Source organism: Triticum aestivum, chromosome 7B (assembly GCF_018294505.1).
Source record: "Triticum aestivum cultivar Chinese Spring chromosome 7B, IWGSC CS RefSeq v2.1, whole genome shotgun sequence".
NCBI classification, from domain to species: domain Eukaryota; kingdom Viridiplantae; phylum Streptophyta; class Magnoliopsida; order Poales; family Poaceae; genus Triticum; species Triticum aestivum.
The window spans coordinates 608,091,032-608,098,095 of record NC_057813.1 but is presented as its reverse complement, the minus strand read 5'-3'; the positions used below and the strand labels follow the sequence as shown (position 1 = coordinate 608,098,095).

The 7,064-nt window shown below is 45.9% G+C and overlaps 1 long non-coding RNA gene across 2 annotated transcripts; it reads right to left on the bottom strand.

Annotated features, from left to right (window-relative positions):
- Nucleotides 1–2,203: 2,203 nt before the first annotated feature.
- On the bottom strand, nt 2,204–6,836 carry LOC123159352 (uncharacterized). 2 transcript variants are annotated; one of them, XR_006479650.1, is made up of 5 exons: nt 6,529–6,836; nt 3,608–3,800; nt 3,432–3,530; nt 3,088–3,341; nt 2,204–2,999 (listed from the first exon to the last, which is right to left on the bottom strand). It is a non-coding gene; the product is annotated as an uncharacterized lncRNA (long non-coding RNA). The 2 variants fall into 2 exon arrangements; XR_006479649.1 differs by lacking the exon at nt 6,529–6,836 and adding an exon at nt 3,901–4,305 and having other exon boundaries at nt 2,205–2,999.
- Between the last annotated feature and the right edge of the window lie 228 nt (nt 6,837–7,064).

The following is a 7,064-nucleotide window of genomic DNA, read 5'->3' as shown; positions in this document are numbered from 1 at the left end:
CTACTGTCAACCGAACAACAAAACCAAAAGTAAGATCCGGCCTAACTTCTTTCAAATCAACACCAAATCACGCTCATTTGGTTGCGGGAGGGAACAAATCCAGTGAAGCTAACCACCTCCGGAGAATTTGAGGGGCATGCATGATCCCCTCCTCAGTAGGCAGACATTGAACTGCAACACAAAACATGCCCAGACCAAGAATGGACACAACGCATACAACTCTGAAGATATAGAAAACAACTCTTTCGGGGAAACGGCATTACGAGTAGAGTACATCCTTAAGAGACCTACTGTCAACCGAACAACAAAACCAAAAGTAAGATCTGGCCTAACTTCTTTCAAATCAACACCAAATCACGCTCATTTGGTTGTAGGAGGGAATCCAGCGAAGCTAACCACCTCCGGAGAATTTGAGGGGCATGCATGATCCCCTCCTCTAGTGGGGGGAAATACCCCTAAATTCTCGCCACCAAATGGCAACAGCTAGACGAGGGAAGATTGACGGGCGTGGAGTAAGGAAGTGGGCATCGCAAACCACGACCACATGTGAGATAAGAACAAGGGAAATTTTCACGAGTGCTTAGGTGTGGAAACTCTACCTGAGAAATAGAGGGGTTAGGGCAGCCTGCCCCATGGGATGGGGCATCCAAAGGTCGCGGTCATCTCTTCGGGGGATAGTTTCCCCATGGAATTCGCCCCCTGGAAATAGGCCGGGATCCCTGGGGAATCCCCAGTAACAAAACGAAGCCTTAGGGATGGAAATGCCCTTTCACTACCTTTGCTTTCAAATTTACATTTTTGTGGGGGTCACACACCAGTCACGTAAAGCTAGGGTTCACACAGGATGGATCTCCTTGAGAGAAGTGGTGAATTTGCCGAAAATTGCCTTTGGACCTCGGCCTCAATGGAGGCCTCCAAATTCAAATTTCAAATTTCATCGAAATTCATATTTTTTACATTTCAAAAAATTCTGAAAAAAATACAGATATACATGAAGGCATAACACACATATGTGTAAATTTTCAGGGCAAAATACATTGAAATGAGGGCTTTGCAAAAAAGACAAATCTGGGGCTTTCTGACACATGATACTATTCATCTTCACAGGCCATGAATTTATCTTTTTTTTGTACATGTCACATCTCAATGTATTTCATTCTGAAATTTTACACACATACACATAACATCCTTGTTTACTTGCACATATTTTTTCAAAAAAATTTGAATCCAAAAAGTTTGAATTTTGATCTTTTTTTTAAAAAAACAAAATGGCCTCCATGGAGGCCGAGAGCCAAACGACCGTTCTGTACACTAGAAAAGTAGATACCTTCCTGTGAGTAAATTAATGGACATCTCATACACTCTAGAATGCATTTTTTTTCTAGTTTCAACAAACATGGAAAACTATATCCTTTAGAAACATATGTCAAGATTTTTATTTCGATAATTATAACAATCTCACAAGATTTAAAACTAGAAATATACGCAACACATATAAATAAATATAAGTGCACAAAATTAAATCATAGAATTGTGATCACGTTCTTTTATGACCACTTAGAAATGCGGTAATGCACTTAAATAGAGTTCTTTAGCTCACACTAAAATTTAAGTAAAAAATAACCTAATATATTGGCAAAATATGTTCTCAATTTTAGCTATCTACAACGGTCGAAACAATCTTACATAACAAAGAACAATACATTTTCATAATTATCAACTTGACTACAAGAATAATTAAAAGGTTGTGTTGATTAAAATAATTTAACATAAGTAAAAGAGTTTAGTATAAACTAATGCAAATTATTGTTTTTGAATCAACCCGAGTAATATATATTTGGATAAAATACATTAAAACGGCAAAAGTGATATTCTGAGTGCGCGCTTAGGTGATCTCGATAACCCTCCCACCCGTGGTCCTCGGCATCGACAATCTGACACGTAAAGGCCCATGTATTTTTCTCTTATATGATTTAATGAACAATTCCACTGGCCCACCTCTATCATAACGGTCTTGGTACGCCGTCACCTACCAGAGCTCCGACTCAGATGTGCACCAACAGATTGAGCCTTTATCACACAGATTCTTGACCAACGACGACTGCTCTCTCATTTATTGTTGCCCACTCATGGCTGAAACTACTACAATGTTTTCACTATCATTTTAATCTACCCTCATATGTTTGCACGTCCCTCCAATATTGAATTTTAGAAAAATTCTATCACTGATGTTTACCTGAGTGTTTTGGCTTTGCTAACATAAAACAGTCCAAATGCAACAACGCAATGCAAAAAGGCAGCATTCGTCTTCACCAATCTAACTTAATATATAAACATGAATCATGCACTCAACAACCAAACTTTATGGTACCATAGATAGGTTCCACACATAAGTTTCTTAACTAGGTCTGAAGACGGACTTAAACATGTCTACGCATGGTCTTGAGTGCTTCAGATGCTCATAATACATAACATGGGCACAAACTAGGATAGCTTGGAAACCACTACCACACCGTCTTCGCTATAGGGATGGCAGTTAACATTTCCATCCAGGATGCACCGCTTCGATGGAATTAGTCTTGCACAAGTCGAGATGCCCAAAATACATAGAATTTGCACAAACTGGAATCACCTGGGAACCACTACCACACTGCCTTAGCTATTGGTATGGCAACTAAGAATCCCCTCACAGCATGCACTGGTTGATTCACTGTATCTTTTTTTCCTATCCCAAGTGACCTTTTACTTCAGAATGGCACCACCTGAAGCATGAAATCTGGTAGCTCATCCCTGTTGCACCTCATAAGCAATCAACCGAAGAAAGTAGTGGAGGCAGTTCTGAAATCTGCAACACTCTATTAGCATCACTAGTGCACTTCATAGAAGTTCTTACAAATGAGAGCATCAGGACCACTGCGTGTTCCGGTGTGAGAGGATTGTAGATGTACAGATTTGTGAACTCCCTGATGTAATTTCCCACATGTAGGTGGTTGTCCTGGCTGCAGAAATTTCAGGTCAAGTCAGTATCACTTCTATTTAGCCTACTTAGCTAAGGAACTCGAGAATATCAGAGAGTGGGGCACAAACATTTCAGAGCTGTGATGCATCCCCACATTGTAGAGCATCTTACAACCTAAAGATGGCACATACCACCCTGATATGTTTGCATGGATGCAGCGATAGAGTCCCTCCAGGATGATGTTTGCGTTGTCTTCATGCTTGAGCTTCATGTCATCTTTGTCTTTGGATGTCTCGCATGGGTCCATCACGAGTAGTGCCTTTTACTCAACATCAACAACATAAAGAGAGCACAGATTCATGGATGGCACTTGGAGCATCAGCTGAAATGATGAACCAAACTAGTATCTGGACGAAGGGCAAGGCATATATATCATAGTATAGCCAACATATGTGTTTAAACATGTGCTGACCTTCTTGGTCCACTCAAGCATGTAGCCAAGCACCTCAAAGCTCATCATTGTATTCGTGTAATCGAAGTCCAGGCTATAGGAGTTGTACATCAATGCAAGCTGCACCCACACGTGTTTTAGTTAGTGACTGGTAAATGTCACCTCTCAAATTGAGCACAAAGTCACCGATTACTCACCACAAAGCGCACATCGAATATGTGGCGCCACCTGAGTTGCCTTGATCCATACATTTGTCCTTCCTTGTAAGTGACCATTCGGCCAAGACAAACTCACCCAATCACTGTTAGCCTACCGTTAGGACCAAATTCTCTCACGAAGTCATTACCACACAGGACAACCAGGTACGGGACAAGGTGTTTGAACCACTTCCTGCAAATTCAAAACATCCACCGGGAACTAGATTGAATCCACATGCCAAGCGGATTTTTTATAAGTATAGCTTTTCCGACTTAGGGCCTGTTCGTTAGACCTCTAGCTTCTGGCTCCATCAACTCCATGCCCGGATTTGGGCCGAACAGTCCAACTCCAGGAGTTTACGAACAAAAGTTGGTGAAGATCTCAATGCAAAAAAGAGGAGTTGAGGAGCTGGGTTTCTCGGGCTCCTCCTCGAGCACACAGTCACTTCCACCGCTATCCGCAGGATCCTTGACCTTTTTCACAGTGATGATCCTCGGCATCGACAAGTCCGACCAGTTGCGCGGCCTCCACATGTACTCATCCGACGAGCTGAGTTGGAGGATGCCAAAAACATTGCTTTTTGACACGACACAGTTCATCATGTGTGCGCCGCCCAGGCATCGTGATGTTGTCGTGTGTCGTGGTCGTGGTAGAGTGCACTGGATTTTTAGGGACCAGTCTAATGTCTGCTCAAACATATATACACTTAAGGTAAACACTGAGATGTGTTGACTCTCTTGGACCAAGATCCTGGATTCGACAAATTACCTTTCTTCCCTGACCTACAAGGAGCCGCAACTATGGGACGCTCTCGGTGCTATTTTTGCAAAGGACAGGCATCTAGCTACATACTAGCAATGCCCGCGCGGCGGCACGCCGCGCCCCGCCGATACGTTATGTGTATATGTATATGTTATTTTTATTTCATGTGATGGAAAAAAAGTCTTTTATGAGCATATGTTTGTAGTCACAAAAAAGCAAGACATGCACATGAACAATTTGGAAAGGATATATTTATTATCAGCATGAGTACTACATCTTGCAAGATGGAAATTACACATTGGCAATTTTTTCAAGCAACCTTGGACACATTACAACTATTTGTAGCTTATATCCGACACCGCAGGCTTCATAACTTGTAAATATATTTAAGTGGAAGACACAAACATGACATACTTCACTGGAGCACCAGTTTTAGAATCATCTTCCCCACCAGTGGCTAAAGCAAGAAACACCACAAAAGTAGCTCTGCTTTTAGGATTTGAATCTTCTTTTGAAATGTTGACATAACCATTCCTTCTCCGGGAAAATCACTTTCTAGAATACACAAAGCAAAATCTCCTATCCCGAGTTGTAGTCCCACAAATTATGAACTCCTGCACCCTCATTTGCAGGTGCTATAGCATCATTAGGTCCCAATTCTACCTGGCTGGCATGGAATGAGTTTGATAACAGAGGAACAACATTTGAGCTCATCTTTTTCTCTATCAGCCAAGGTGTTTCAACTTTCAAATTCGCGAACGTCTTGACATCATTAAACAAAGCTGGAAATATGTCACTTTTGAATTAGATAAAATAACCTCTATCTATTGTCCCCGACTGACCTTGATTAGGACATAAAAGTAACTAAAAGTGTGCCTTAGCACGCATTAGCCATACACTGATATACACATAAACTATACGTAGGAGCCAGGCCAATCACGACTGGAAAAAACTGATACAGTACGTACCCTTTGAAACTTTGAAAGCACCTTGGAGATGCACATGCACGTAGTCACATCAGCTTTTGCTAGTGCATACAAACACTGGCCAATCACAACTCTATGTAAACTAATAGAATTAATACGCGGTTTCCATGCAGCGAACTAACTTTATTCAACAAGATAAAATCAAGTGGTACATAGCTTCAAGCCCGTAAAAGTTCAGATACCCAGGAGCCAAGATTACACGTTGGGCGTTCGCTCAATCGCCCGAGCGTGCCCTCGGTCGGCAGCACGCGGCGGTGCTACCCGTCCCGTGATGGCGCCCAGGCCGGCGCCGGTTCGATGCATCTCAGTCTGAGCACACGGACCATGGCACTATGGCAGCAACCGACGCAGGAGCACACGGAGGCATCCCTCGGCATCGCAGACCGTTGGCATGCACATTGGACACAAGTGATGCAGGGCGGGCGTCGTCTCCGTCTGCCTTGGTCGACCGGGAGTTCGGGAGTGAAGCGACAGCGCGAACATGTCGTCTGCTCGCCAGGGAAGGTCACGGCTAAGAGTGCGATGCCTCGACTGCGTGAAATAGAACACACATGGACGCGACGGCGCAAACGCAGGCGCTATACTCGCACGCCTTGGTTGACCAGGAGGGAGAGGATCGCCCGGACATGCCCGCCACTCGCCAAGGAAGGCACGACGCTACCATCGGCATCGGGAGAAACGAACACTATGCAGACTGCTAGAACCACGTGAAGAGCGGCTGGCTACCGCCACAGGGGAGCACTGCCATGGGAGTCACGATCGAGCGCCACACGACGCCCGGAGGGAACCGCGTCGGGAGGTCGTTGACCCCACATAGCGCGCACCTGTAGGACCATGGCCACGGTCAGCCACGCCGGAGGGCGTCGTTGTGCTGCGCGTCATGTGCCGGAGGGCGCTCACTGGATGGCCTCGCATGCCGTGACGCAGCTCCACCACCGGGATCTTGGCCGAGAGCCGACACCTGCGCGGGGTGCTGCTTCCACGTCAAGATGGGTCTCTCTTTGAGACCGGGTCAACTGCAACGACGGCTACCCAGTCGGCCAGAACTACAGGTCAAGGCCGCTGGAGCGGGGCTGCGCCGCAACCCGGAAGATGTCCTCAGCCTTTGAGTTGCTGCAGGTGGCCGACATGGAGGGTGTGCTCGCAAGAGAGGATGGGGAGAGCGGACGAACCTGATTGTGCTAGTGGGAACCGATGGGTGTCGTTGCCGTTGTGAAGCCGCCGCCACGCCATATGGGCTCCATCCAGCCATCGCGTCATGGTTGGAGTGACTGAGCCTGGCTGGGAGGAGGGGGCGCGTCCAGAACATATGAAGCTGCAGCGACGGAGGAGAGAAGGGGGGACGGGCCGCCGAATGGAGATGAGGCCCGGTAGTGGGGGCTCCGGTGATGCACCGGCCGTGGGCATTGTCAGGAAGGATGAGCGGGAGCAACCATCGCCGGACCAAGAAACGGCACTACTGATTAGAGAAGAAAGAGGGCAGGCGGAAGCGAACTGAATGAGGGACAGACGCACAAGGCCACCACTATTTATAGGAGGCAGCAGAAGAGAAGAACACAAATTGAAAACGGGCAGCGAAGGCGGCAAGGAAAGGCCCAGAAAACCGTAGCGAAGCGGCAACCGCCAGAGCGAAAAATCAGGAAGCTCCACACGGAAACCGACCCCAGCCTGGCGTACGTGGCATGAGGGGAAAAAAAGAAAAAAAAAG